General features: G+C 37.9%; 1 protein-coding gene across 2 annotated transcripts in view; it reads left to right on the top strand.

The window, feature by feature from the left end:
* The first annotated feature begins 94 nt into the window (after positions 1 to 94).
* zgc:162331 (uncharacterized protein LOC793007 homolog) overlaps positions 95 to 12,367 on the top strand; it is a 38,177-nt gene continuing 25,904 nt past the window's right edge. The window contains exon 1 of one of the 2 annotated variants that reach the window (XM_005942914.3): positions 95 to 191. The gene's annotated coding sequence lies outside the window, so the exon portion shown is untranslated. The remainder of the gene's footprint in view (positions 192 to 12,367) is intronic. The other variant, XM_005942915.3, reaches the window with a different exon arrangement.

Raw genomic sequence — 12,367 nt, 5'->3', positions numbered from 1 at the left:
GTACGGTCCTCCAGGGAGAGTGTAAAGTTCTCAGTTTGGGCTGTGCGCCTTAACGCACAGACGGCGGAGCCTGATCGGGTTCTCGGTGAGGTGAGAGAGCTTGGCTTCCACGGTGACTTTCACTCGCACCGTACACTACACACGAAGGTCCCCCTCTTCCTCTCTGTGTGTGACGCTCTCCGAAGCATCAGGTGAGCGTGCCGGCGCATTTATCGGACTGCACAGGTATGCTAATTAATCCCAAGGTTTCCCCACCCTCTGTGGCTGTGAGGCCACCAATCAGGGCGGGTGAAAAAAGTTTGCGCAAGGGTGAGAGTGTGCGTGTGTGTGTGTGTGCAAAGCACACATACACACACACAAAAACGTGTTCAAGGGATGAGAAGGAAATACTTCTTAATCAATTATGTAAAAAAAAAACAGTGGCTCGTACACAAAAACTGTTTGTCTTATAAAGTGAATCATAGCAATTATCAGAAGGTTTCTAAAGTCATAAAACAAAGCGCCTCATAAAAGCAACAAATCAATCAAGTCAAACAATCACGAAACAGTGATCCAATGATGACATCAAATAAAACAAACAAGAACGCAGCAAGAGGACAAAACATTATTCTGTTATAATTATACAATTATTCTCCCCCCGAAGGGAGGGAGTAAGTAATCGGCCTGTCTGTCTGTTTGTCAGCAGTCTAGTGTCCACAGTTGTTGAGATATCATTTTCAAACTTTGAGTGACGGTAGGTACCAACAATAGCTCGAGCTGATTTAATTTAGCTGAAACATCAAGGTCACACCAAATGTGAAAACTAGTAGAAACGTTTTTTATAGATCATCTTCAAACTTCACAGCAATATACTGGCCTTGTGCGACATGAGTACCCAGGCTGAAGAAGCATTTGACCTTGACCTTCATGTTAATGGCCAAGATCAAAGTTGACCTTGAAGAAAAAATTCAGGGAACCATATCGCGTAATATGTCATACAAAAGGCCATCAAGACAGCTGCACAACACTTGTGCAGAGAAGTGACACAGTGTATTTGATTAGATCTTTTCAATATGACATCACAAAAAAATCACACATTGCATTAATATCTTAAAATATCAAGTTTTTAGAGCTTATAGAAGCCAAAGATTTCAGAAAGTTCTGCTCAAGTCATATGGTTAAAGATAATAGCATACAAGGTCAAAGGTCAGTGTCACACAAATTAGGGAAAAAATCTGTGGCTCATATATTAGTATGTATTAGTCATCGGGGGACATAAGCAACAGGCTAATGTCATGTTGTAATAAAAGCATCATAAAGCATCAAAGTGTTAGCATAGCTCTTGACCTTCTGTGGAAATGTCACTGTTGTTCTTTAATGTTTTAAAATGCAAAGTTGGGAGTTTTGCTTTGAAATTGTTTTTGGACAGTGGGTGTGCAGTCCAAACTTTTGGAACTGCAACATAAATGAGGGGTTAATGGAGAAAAATGTATTTATATAGGTTTAAACTATGTTATTCTGTATGTAACAGAAATCCCTACCACACCAGCAGGTATAAAAACATAACACAGGAGGCCAGTATGGAAACCATTGACGTGTGGCCGCATTCATACACTGCCATCTAGAGGATTCACAGAGTTAATGGCATCAAGTGAAGTTTCTAAACAGCTTTCCTCCACCAGACTCCTGCTGGCCCTGACAATGATGTTAGTGTTTAGCCTATTGCTAATCCAGGTAGAGAAAAACTATATATATGTTTTTTATTTTTGCTGAAAATTTTGACTCTGTTGGGATTAATACAACCTTTATCTTTAAACAGTTATCAAAAGGTAACTGTTATTGTATCTTCTAATATATGAAGAAATAATGAAATGTAATTCATAAAGTAACTTCTATTATAGACAGATAATAACAGTTTAATTTTTTTTAGTTCTTTGCAACAGTAAAAACAATATTTCTATGAATGTTAAGAATTTAGTACTAAGGGTTCCCAAATCATTTTTCTCTTTTAACAGAAAGGATTTTTAAATCTCTGTTTTAGTAACGCTACAGAGAACAAAAGCTTTTTCTCAGTGAATATGTTTAATTCCAACATGGCAGTTTTCCATCCATTTTCAGTCCTTTAGTATTTTTCTAAGACTGACGCTGTTATTAAGGGTGCTGATGTTTATTAATAGCCTTCGAAAATGTCATGATTTTGTTGAAATCATCCTATTGTTAGGAATATGATCTTAAAACAACAGAAATTGTCTTTGTGGATCCATCTCCATTGCTTGCACCAAACAGTTCACATCTGTGATTTATTGTCATATATATATATCTTATTGTAGAGTCTAGAGCACGCTGTCGATATTGAAAGTTCTGCCCTGCTGTTGTTTCAATCGCATCTTTCTAATAGAATCCAATTTATTCATGTAAACAGGAGTCTTCTTCACACAAAAAGGTTCATTATGTAGTTCCACAGGGCTCCATGTTAGAACCAGTTCTGTTTACATTATGCACGCTTCCCTTAGGCAGTATCATTCAGAGGCATAGCATACATTTTCATGGGTATGTTGATGATACCCAACTCTAGCTATCCATGAAGTCAGATAACACACACCAATTATTTAAACTGCAGGAATGTCTTAAAGACATAAAGACCTGGATGGCCTCTAATTTCCTGCTTCTAAATTCAGATAAAACTGAGGTAAGTGTATTTGGCCCTGAAAATGTTAGAACAATGGTATCTAACTAGATTCCAGTTCTGGGTGGCATTACCTTGGCCTCCAGTAACACTGAGGAACCTTGGAGTCATTTTTGACCAGGACATGTCCTTCAATGCACATTAAACAAATATGTAAGACTGCTTACTTGCATTGACACAATATCTCTAAAATTAGAAACATCCTGTCTCAGAGTGATGCTGATCACTCAGAGTGATTACTTCTAGGCTACACTATTATAATTCTTTATGATCAGACTATCCTATAATATAAATATAAATAAAATATATAAATAAAATAGATTTGAATTAAAATTAAAATTATCCTCATAACAAATCACTCAACAGAAAATATGATAGTAAGGAAACAGTTGCACATCAACAGGCTTTGTATACTCTGAGACCTCTCAGTTGTTCACACCTGCTGCATGTTTATATCACTTTACTTATTAAATATAATAACGTTTTATGCGGAGCTTCTCTGAAATCCTGCTTATCCAGAGAAGGGGAGCTGTCCACCCTTCTGTGGTGCTGAAGGCTGCTCATTAGCAGCAGTTTGCTTTCAACACATCATTAGTTCGAGGCATGATCAGTACACAACTGTGCTGACTACAGGTTAAATGTTGTGTTTCTATGTATTTATGATAAAATAATAGAATGTTTAAAAAGTAAATAATGGCAGATAAATAATTAGAATATTTCTAATTAAAATAGGAGTAGAGACAGTATATGAAATGTTTAAAATGGATTTTAAAAAATAGGAGGTCTGGTTGAATTTGAATTCATTAAAAAAAAGCCAGGGGCAATTTAAAAAAAAAACTGGAAAACTTCTTCTATGCTGAAAAACCAACTGGTGGACCATCTCACCGCTAATTAGTTTAATTAGTAACATGACTGGGTTTCAGAAGTAACAGTAAAGGACCGTTACTTCAGGGAATCCACAGAAATCTCTGTACACTCTTCAGTGCAAGAGAAAATTGTAGCATGCAAAGAAAATATACATATGTACACAAGATCCAGAAACAATGCTGCCTTCTCTGGGCCTGAGCTCATTTTAGGATTAAGTGAAGATAGAAGTGAAGATTACATGAACACAGGTTTCCACCCAGATGTCTTTTTGATGTCAAAGACATTCTACACATTCGGCATCAGCACAGATTTGTGGTTTTTTTAAAAAAAGGTCAAGTGCTACACTAGTCCTTAACTAGTAAGCCACTTAAAGCAAGACATTTTATCAAAAACAAATGCAACACATAAGACTCCAGCATGTAGAATATCTTAAGTAGTAGCGAGGGAATGAGAAGATTAACAAAAGGTGAGGTTATCGCAGGATCAATGGGCAGGAAGCGCGGAGATATCTTGCCCTTGAAACACAAAGGTGTGGTCAAATACTGTTCACCTGCTGTAGATATTTGTTTTTAGGTCTGCCACTTCTTCGTTTCCCCAGATATCTTCAACGACACGCTGCAAAACATGCTGAAATATGTCAGTAGTGCTTTGTGATTAACATTTTTGGTGTAAAAATACTATTTTATGCCAGTGAAACTGTCATCTTTGGCATTTTTCATAGATTTTGCTAAAGATATGGGAACAAGTTGATTTTTGTGATAGGCTACAAGTAACAAGCAGCCCAAAGATATCATTTAAAATTGGTTCTCTGTTATGTGTATGGTTCATACCTTGGGTCGCATGCTTGAATGCTTGAATGTTTTGGTGTTTAGTGGTTTAACAAGAATTTTAAAAAAAATTCTTATGATAATGGTCCAAGGACTGGACTGAAAGAAACTCCAAAGAAAATCTTTTAAAAGTTCAGAAAACTGGAAAACTATAGCTCAAGAGCACTTTAAACATTACAAAAAAGCCTGGAGGATATCAAGAAATGAGGGGTAGCTCAAGACTTTTGTATAGCACTGAAGAAGAAGTAGAAAAACACTGCTTCATAATCTCTAACAAGCATAGAGGTAGTGTTTAAGTGACACACCCGTGTCCAATGTTTAATGAGGGAGGCATCAGCTTTAAAAGTAAATTATATACACTTTAAAAAAATGTAAAAAAGTTCTACATTTAAAACGTTGTGTTTGTACTGTTTTCAGCAAAATATAGGTTTCAATTCTTTGCCAATTGTTGCTTTGTGCTCTCTGATTTCCACCGTTGAACTGCATTAACCTCTGATTGCTACAAGATGGTGCTGTATACCTCCCCAAGGTATGTTTTTGGAGCATTTGGCATGGTTTGTTTTATAGATGGCACTCTTATAGATACACATCCACTGTAAAATAAAAGGTAAACAGAAATGGAATCTAGATTAAGGCTGAACATTTTAATTAATTTATTATTAGAAACAGTTGATATTATATTATGATAATCGAAACTGAGAGCCAAATCCACCTCAGTTCACATGAAATAGTTTGTAGTTTTCACTCAATTCTTTTAAAACTATAAACATAGTTTTAAAGACATTTATATCAATTTGTGCTCCTATTCACTTTTTATAAATTAAAATGCCTCACTCTCATTAACTCTTCTTTAAACAGCAGCGTCTAATCACTTTTTGTACCAGTTATTACTGGACTCTTACTGCAGCCTGCGGTGTAGATCAGACAGGAGTTCAGACACTCTACAGGACTCCCAAAGTCCCCCAGCCTCTCGACGTGTCACTGCAGGTTCACATGTTTATCTGACTGCTTATTTTTAATCTGCCACTGTTACTTCCCTCCCAAATTAACGTCAACGCTGTGGGGAGTCACCCAAAGCTCAGATCTTCCCTTAAATCCTCATCCTACAGATTAGGAAGTGGTTAAGTGTTCCAATCCTGAGAACTAAATTGAGTGTCCAGGTGTGGAAACCAGAGAAGAATCAAAGTGGAAGCATTAACTTTTAACTTCTGATTACAGTGTACATTTAATCATTACATTACATTTAATCTCAGTGTTTTCTCCTCCCTCGTGTATCATGTTTGTCTTTCCCTTCCATTTTACACTCCTTTGGTCTTCAGATGCTGTGATGGTGCAGTTTCCCCCACAGAGATCAATGACTTCTCATCTCATGTGTCACAGTTACCTCAGTGATGGCAAAGCAGAATTTTCAGGCTACTCTCCAGCTCTCAACAAGTCAATCAACCAGTGTGGGCAGTACATTTTTCCCCATTAAATATTAATAAAAAATAACAAATAAAACTAAAAGCACGTCTGTTTAGTCCAAACAAATAAACCCAATCTTGTGTCACACACGACAATACTTCAGTAACCGCTCAAGGAACCTCTTGTGGGAACTTATTCCCCAGCTGGGCCACAGTTTCTGAACAGTCTATGATTTGAACCAGCAGCTTTGCCCTTCAAATCCCCTCTGTCGTGTTTGACTGCTTCCTTCCTCTGGGGTCAAATGTGGTTTGTCTCAGCAGGAACAGATGCTTCAAGATACAACTGGTTCTCATCAGAAAAAAAAAAGAAACTAAAAAAAGAAACACATCATTAATGCCGTAGAAAGATGAATCCAATCAGGGCAGATCTTTTTTTAATCTACAGTTTCCCACTGTGCTGCAGTAAGACCCTGTAAGCTGTTTATCACTGGGTATGATGATGTTGTGTCTGCGTTATATGCAGTGCAGATAGACTGAAAGTAATGAGGCAGCTTCATTTGGAAGCAGACAGGTCTAGAGCAATATATATATCCAATATCATTCTTAATCATAACAAAATCAGTATAAAATATGAACGAAGCCTTTGGTGACATAGATCCACAATCTTGCAACAGTTGGCAACACCTGACTCCTAATCTTACTGCAAGAGTGTTTACAATCTGTCTAAGCTAGGAACCAAATAAAAGACACAAGTCAGGCAGTCTGAGCAATAAGACTTTTTTTCATCTTCAATTAGATTTAATGTCAAAGAAAAGGCACTGAGTAATACTTTAGAGAAGTGATGTCTAAAAAAAAATGTTAAACATAAGGAACTGAAGAGCACAGAGGACAGGAATGCAAACTGACATCAGACAGGGAGACGGGACCATAAACAGACAGGGAACTAATAGGGAACGAATGAATAGGAAAGTAAAAAGAAGGCAGGCGGTGAATCATAAAGGAGGCAACAACAAAAAACAAAACACACATGCAGGAAGTAAAAACACAATAAGATGCGTGAGCAAATTACTTGTCAAAATAAAACAGGAAGTAAGGAAAAGAGAGGGAATAACTCACACAAAAAAATATGAAGACAAGAAATGAGGGAGAGAAGTCAGAAGGAAACATACTAGGAAACTAGCATGGATTGAGAAAACAGCAGTCAAATATAGCAAACAAAGACCCTCTGTTTTCTATTCACGGCATCCCAGCTTCACTTTCCCATACCAATGGTGAAAGCACATAAGCATGCTGGCCAATATACAAAACTTTCAGTGCTGCAAAGGATGATTTTGGCTTCTTGAGGTCAGCTGAAAAAAATGTTCAGTATAGGAGCTGATAGCAGCTAAACTTTGAGAAAATAGTGCCTGCTTTTATATCCCTACATCAAATTTGTACCTGGATTTCATTTTTTGAAATGAAAACAGAAAATGAAAAAATCTGATCGGTCGGTCTGGTTTCAATGAAAATGGAAGAAAAACAGTCACAACAAAATGACATAACTGCAGGAAAACCTAAATGATAGTATAAGGTCAAATATAGTGTGTAAACAGTGTCTGTCACTTTCAGGAAGGTCCGCTTCCTTTCCAGGTGCTGCTTTATTGTAGGTTTTTATGAATACTCTGCAAATATTAAACATTACTTCTCTCTTGAGATCTTTTAGCTCTAGTTTGGTCTCCACCTTCTTCCACCTTGGAAGAATTTGAGGCTCATTATCTGTTAAATGCTTTGATAAGACCACAAACACCACAAACAAGTTCCAAGACTCAGATTATCTGAGGTGACGCTAAGCTAAACTAAGCTAAGCTAAGGCAACCAGTGGTTATAGTTCTGTGGTTATACAGGGTGGGCCATTTATATGGATACACCGTAATAAAATGGGAATGGTTGGTGATATTAAAGTCCTGTTTGTGGCACATTAGTATATGTGAGGGGGCAAACTCCTCAAGATGGGTGGTGACCATGGTGGCCATTTAGAAGTCGGCCATCTTGGATACAACTTTTGTTTTTTCAATAGGAAGAGGGCCATGTGACACATCAAACTTATTGGTAATGTCACAAGAAAAACAATGGTGTGCTTGGTTTCAACGTAACTTTATTCTTTCATGAGTTATTTACAAGTTTCTGACCCTTATAAAATGTGTTCAATGTGCTGCCCATTGTGTTGGATTGTCAATGCAACCCTCTTCTCCCACTCTTCACACACTGATTGTCATGGTCCTGGGTCCTTTTGACCCAGAGTTTTGTGTTTTCTATTAGTGTGATTTTTGGTTCTGTTCTTCCTCTGTTTAGTGTTTACTCTGTTCTGCCCGTGTGTTCCTGCTATCTAGTCCGCGTTTCTTAGTCTGTGTCCTTGCATGTGTAAGTTCCTGTTTTATTGTGAAGGTCTGCGTCTTAGTGTGTTTTCAGTTCGCCTCCCTAGTCTCGTCACGTTAATCCCTCCCAGCTGTGTCCCCCACCTGTGTGTAATCTCCCTGTGTTCTCTGTTGTTTAAGTTCTAGTTTTTCCCATTTTAGAGTATTTTCAATTCTGTTTCTCGCCACCCCTGCTTTGTGTTGTACTCCACCCCTTTGGTTATTAAAGCTCGCTCACAACTACGCAGTCTGCATCTTGGGTCCGTTTATATTTTCACACGGCCTGCCTCGGCACCCCGTGACACTGATAGCAACACCGCAGGAGAAATGCCAGCACAGGCATCCAGTATCCGTAGTTTCAGGTGCTGCACATCTCGTATCTTCACACCATAGACAATTGCCTTCAGATGACCCCAAAGATAAAAGTCTAAGGGGGTCAGATCGGGAGACCTTGGGGGCCATTCAACTGGCCCACGACGACCAATCCACTTTCCAGGAAACTGTTCATCTAGGAATGCTCGGACCTGGCACCCATAATGTGGTGGTGCACCATCTTGCTGGAAAAACTCAGGGAACGTGCCAGCTTCAGTGCATAAAGAGGGAAACACATCATCATGTAGTAATTTCAAATATCCAGTGGCCTTGAGATTTCCATTGATGAAGAATGGACCCACTATCGTTGTACCACACCAAACCATCACTTTTGTTGTTCCAACAGTCTTGGAGGGATCCATCCAATGTGGGTTAGTGTCAGACCAATAGTGGTGGTTTTGTTTGTTAACTTCACCATTCACATAAAAGTTTGCCTCATCACTGAACAAAATCTTCTGCGTGAACTGAGGGTCCTGTTCCAATTTTTGTTTTCATTGAGATGGTGCAGAAGCTGGAGTTTGTAAGGGTGCCATTTGTGAGTAGCAAATACCGCCGAAGGGATGTTCGACTAATGCCAGTCTCCAGTGACATGCGGCGAGTGCTACGCTGTGGGCTCTTGCTGAATGAAGCTAGGACAGCCACTGATGTTTCTTCATTAGTGACAGTTTTCTTGCGTCCACATTTTGGCAAATTCAACACTGAACCAGTTTCACGAAACTTAGCAAGCAGTTTGCTAACTGTAGCATGGGAGATGGGTGGTCTCGTAGGTTGTCTTGCATTGAAATCTGCTGCAATGATCCAGTTACTGTGTTCACCAGATATCAACACAATTTCGATCCGCTCACGTGTTAACCTCTTCGACATGTCAATGGCTGTGAACAAAGAGAAACTTGTAAATAACTCATGAAAGAATAAAGTTATGTTGAAACCAAGCACACCATTGTTTTTCTTGTGACATTACCAATAAGTTTGATGTGTCACATGGCCCTCTTCCTGTTGAAAAAAAAAAATTGTATCCAAGATGGCCGACGTCTAAATGGCCACCACCCATCTTGAGGAGTTTGCCCCCTCACATATACTAACGTGCCACAAACAGGACTTTAATATCACCAACCATTCCCATTTTATTACGGTGTATCCATATAAATGGCCCACCCTGTAGTTCTGTGTAAGCACCCCTGACATTCAAAGCAGGCATTAATAATTTAAACCTTGGGTGCTAATTCAATTTCAACACTATATAGTAATTCACCTCCTGTACTGTTGTCATGAACTGAGACATTAGCTATAGCCACCCTTAAAAACCTTTTTTTCTGCTTTTTAACCTGCTTTTGGAGAGTCCTACATTTGAAGAGCTTTAGCTTCATTTTTTAGCACTTTAAATGTAGATTTTAATCATTTTGAGTTTCTGCAATCTACAATGTGTTTGTTTTTGTACAAGCAGCTGGGTATACTAATCTGCTCCTTTCATTGGAAATAATGAGCTGAATGAATTCACTCGTGGGTGCTGCCAGCATACACTGTTTGAAAGTTAGAACTTTTTTGCAGTCTAATCTTTAACAGTATTATCAGAAGCTGTGACAATTAAGACAAACTTTACATATGAAGGCTTTAATATTAAGTTTAAAAAATACAAAAACCGTTAAAAAAGACTCAAACAAGAAACAGTGTTGCACATTAGATCTGAACGATTCGATTAACATGGAATAATATGTGTAATTCAAACCACTAAGTCCTTTATTAAACAGAAAGAGTCAAGTCCAAATCTAACTGTTACTTTTGGTTCGAAATCTATTTTAATGCGTGGCCATAAAACCAAAACAATGAGCAAAAATGCTCTGCACTGTGGGAGAAAGCTGCAAAATTGGGTGGCTCTTAGGATGATGTCATAACATTCCCACATAAAGCTATTTGACATTTAAATTCAAAATAAAATATAAACTATCAGACGCTGACGTTTTTATAAATATATATATCCATGTGATGCAGTGACAGAATACATAAGAATGTATACAACTGCTTGAACATAACAGCTACAGACAGACAGAAATGAAAACACACAGAGAAACACGAAAACGTGAGTGCTCTGTTTCTCTATTATGTAACAGTATTTAATGTGCTCTAAGATGTCGCATTAGGGATTAGGCTGATAGTGACTGTGTTGCAGATTGTCTCCGCCTCAGTGTATACGCACACAGACAGACTTCTAATGTTTAATATTCCTCATACTAACCACACTGTACATGCAGGCAGCTTTATTATTCATCAGAGCAAAATGAGGCTTCTCTCTCTGGTTGATAAGCTGGAGTTTTTATGTTGTGATGTTCCACGCTCTCCCAGACATCAAAACTTAAGACTGATGTTCGCAAAAACTGGGAAATCTGGTGTTAATATTCTAGCTTTTTAAGAAAAACAGCCAGTGCAAGGAGGATGAATGCTTTAAAATTAGTATGCTGCTTTTTAGCTATTTCTATAGCTACTTTTTGGTTTGTTTGTTTTTGATTTTCATTTTCATTTAAATAAAAACTGTGATCACAAAACTCCCCAAAATTAGTTATTATGTACTAAATCAGAGAGTCAAACGCTGCTGTTCTGTCAAATGCCCTTGGTGTTGCAACTTATATACATAAACTGTCCTTTTGCATCAGTGCTTTCAGTGCATCAGTACCAATATTAGATCATGGCAGATTATCTTCCTCTTTTGAGGTGTGATATAGTTCACAGTTGGTGATACGGTGGCAGCAGAGTAAAGTCAGCCAGTAAAGTGTGGTTCTTTTGGAAGCCTTGTGTTTTTTGCATGTTTTTATCAAGCCAAACATTAAGTTTTTCCATTCATTTTCACTCACACATTGGTAAGATTTTAATGCAAGGAATTACTTCCTTAGATTGTTGTTTGATTATAATAGTATAACTGTGCATGTTATGCCAAGTTGTTTTTTTGTAATCTTCTATATGTGACAACGTAGCAGCAAGATCCTACTGATGACTCTGCTCCAATTTACTGCTCTCACTACTGAGACATAGCCAGGTGATGCCAAGGGATAGCTTGTGTCATGAGACACAGCTTTGACAAAACACCAGCATTTGACGCCCTGGGAATGAGAAAGAGCTGGCTAGCTGGGTAGTAACAGTGTCCTACCCTGTGTTTTATGGCAGATGGCAAACAGTGTTAACTTGCAATACCTCCAGCCACTGTGTTGGAGTGTTAAATAGTTACTGACACTGGATTATTTTTGACATTATTATATTTGTATGAAGGCACATTAAACTTTGTCATCAAAAATCCTAAACTGATTATTGTCTTAGTCAGTAGGCGAATAGTAGTGATTTTATTCAACCGTATCAAAGGTGTCACCAAATCTTACTATACCGCTGAAAGAAGACATGTCAATAAACATGTTTGGCTTAAAAGTGTGAACATGTCGTGAACATCTGTCACCTCCCCTTGCTATCCATGTCTGTCGCTTCTTAACCCAGCTGACTTTCAGTTTCCTCTTTGTGCTTTTCTCCTCTTTTTAAAGCAATCCAGCTGATTGCATTCAACATCCAACCTCCTCACTCACAGTGTAACATGCTGAGTAAATGCTGATAGTCTGTTCAGGCTGTTGGCATGAGATATACAGTGCTGTGAAAAAGTATTTGCCCCCCTTCCTGATTTCTTAGTTTTTTGTATATTTGTCACACTTGTTTCAGATCGTCAAACACATTTTAATATTAACCAAACTAAAATAACCAAACAAGTGATTGATTGATTGATTGATTGATTGATTGATTGATTGATTGATTGATTGATTGATTGATTGATTGATTGATTGATTGATTGATTGATTGATTGATTGA

Source organism: Haplochromis burtoni, unplaced genomic scaffold (assembly GCF_018398535.1).
Source record: "Haplochromis burtoni strain Fernald_Lab_line unplaced genomic scaffold, NCSU_Asbu1 Contig_178, whole genome shotgun sequence".
In the NCBI taxonomy this organism is placed as follows: domain Eukaryota; kingdom Metazoa; phylum Chordata; class Actinopteri; order Cichliformes; family Cichlidae; genus Haplochromis; species Haplochromis burtoni.
The sequence above is the reverse complement of the archived record's forward strand: the minus strand, read 5'-3'. Positions and strand labels throughout refer to the sequence as shown.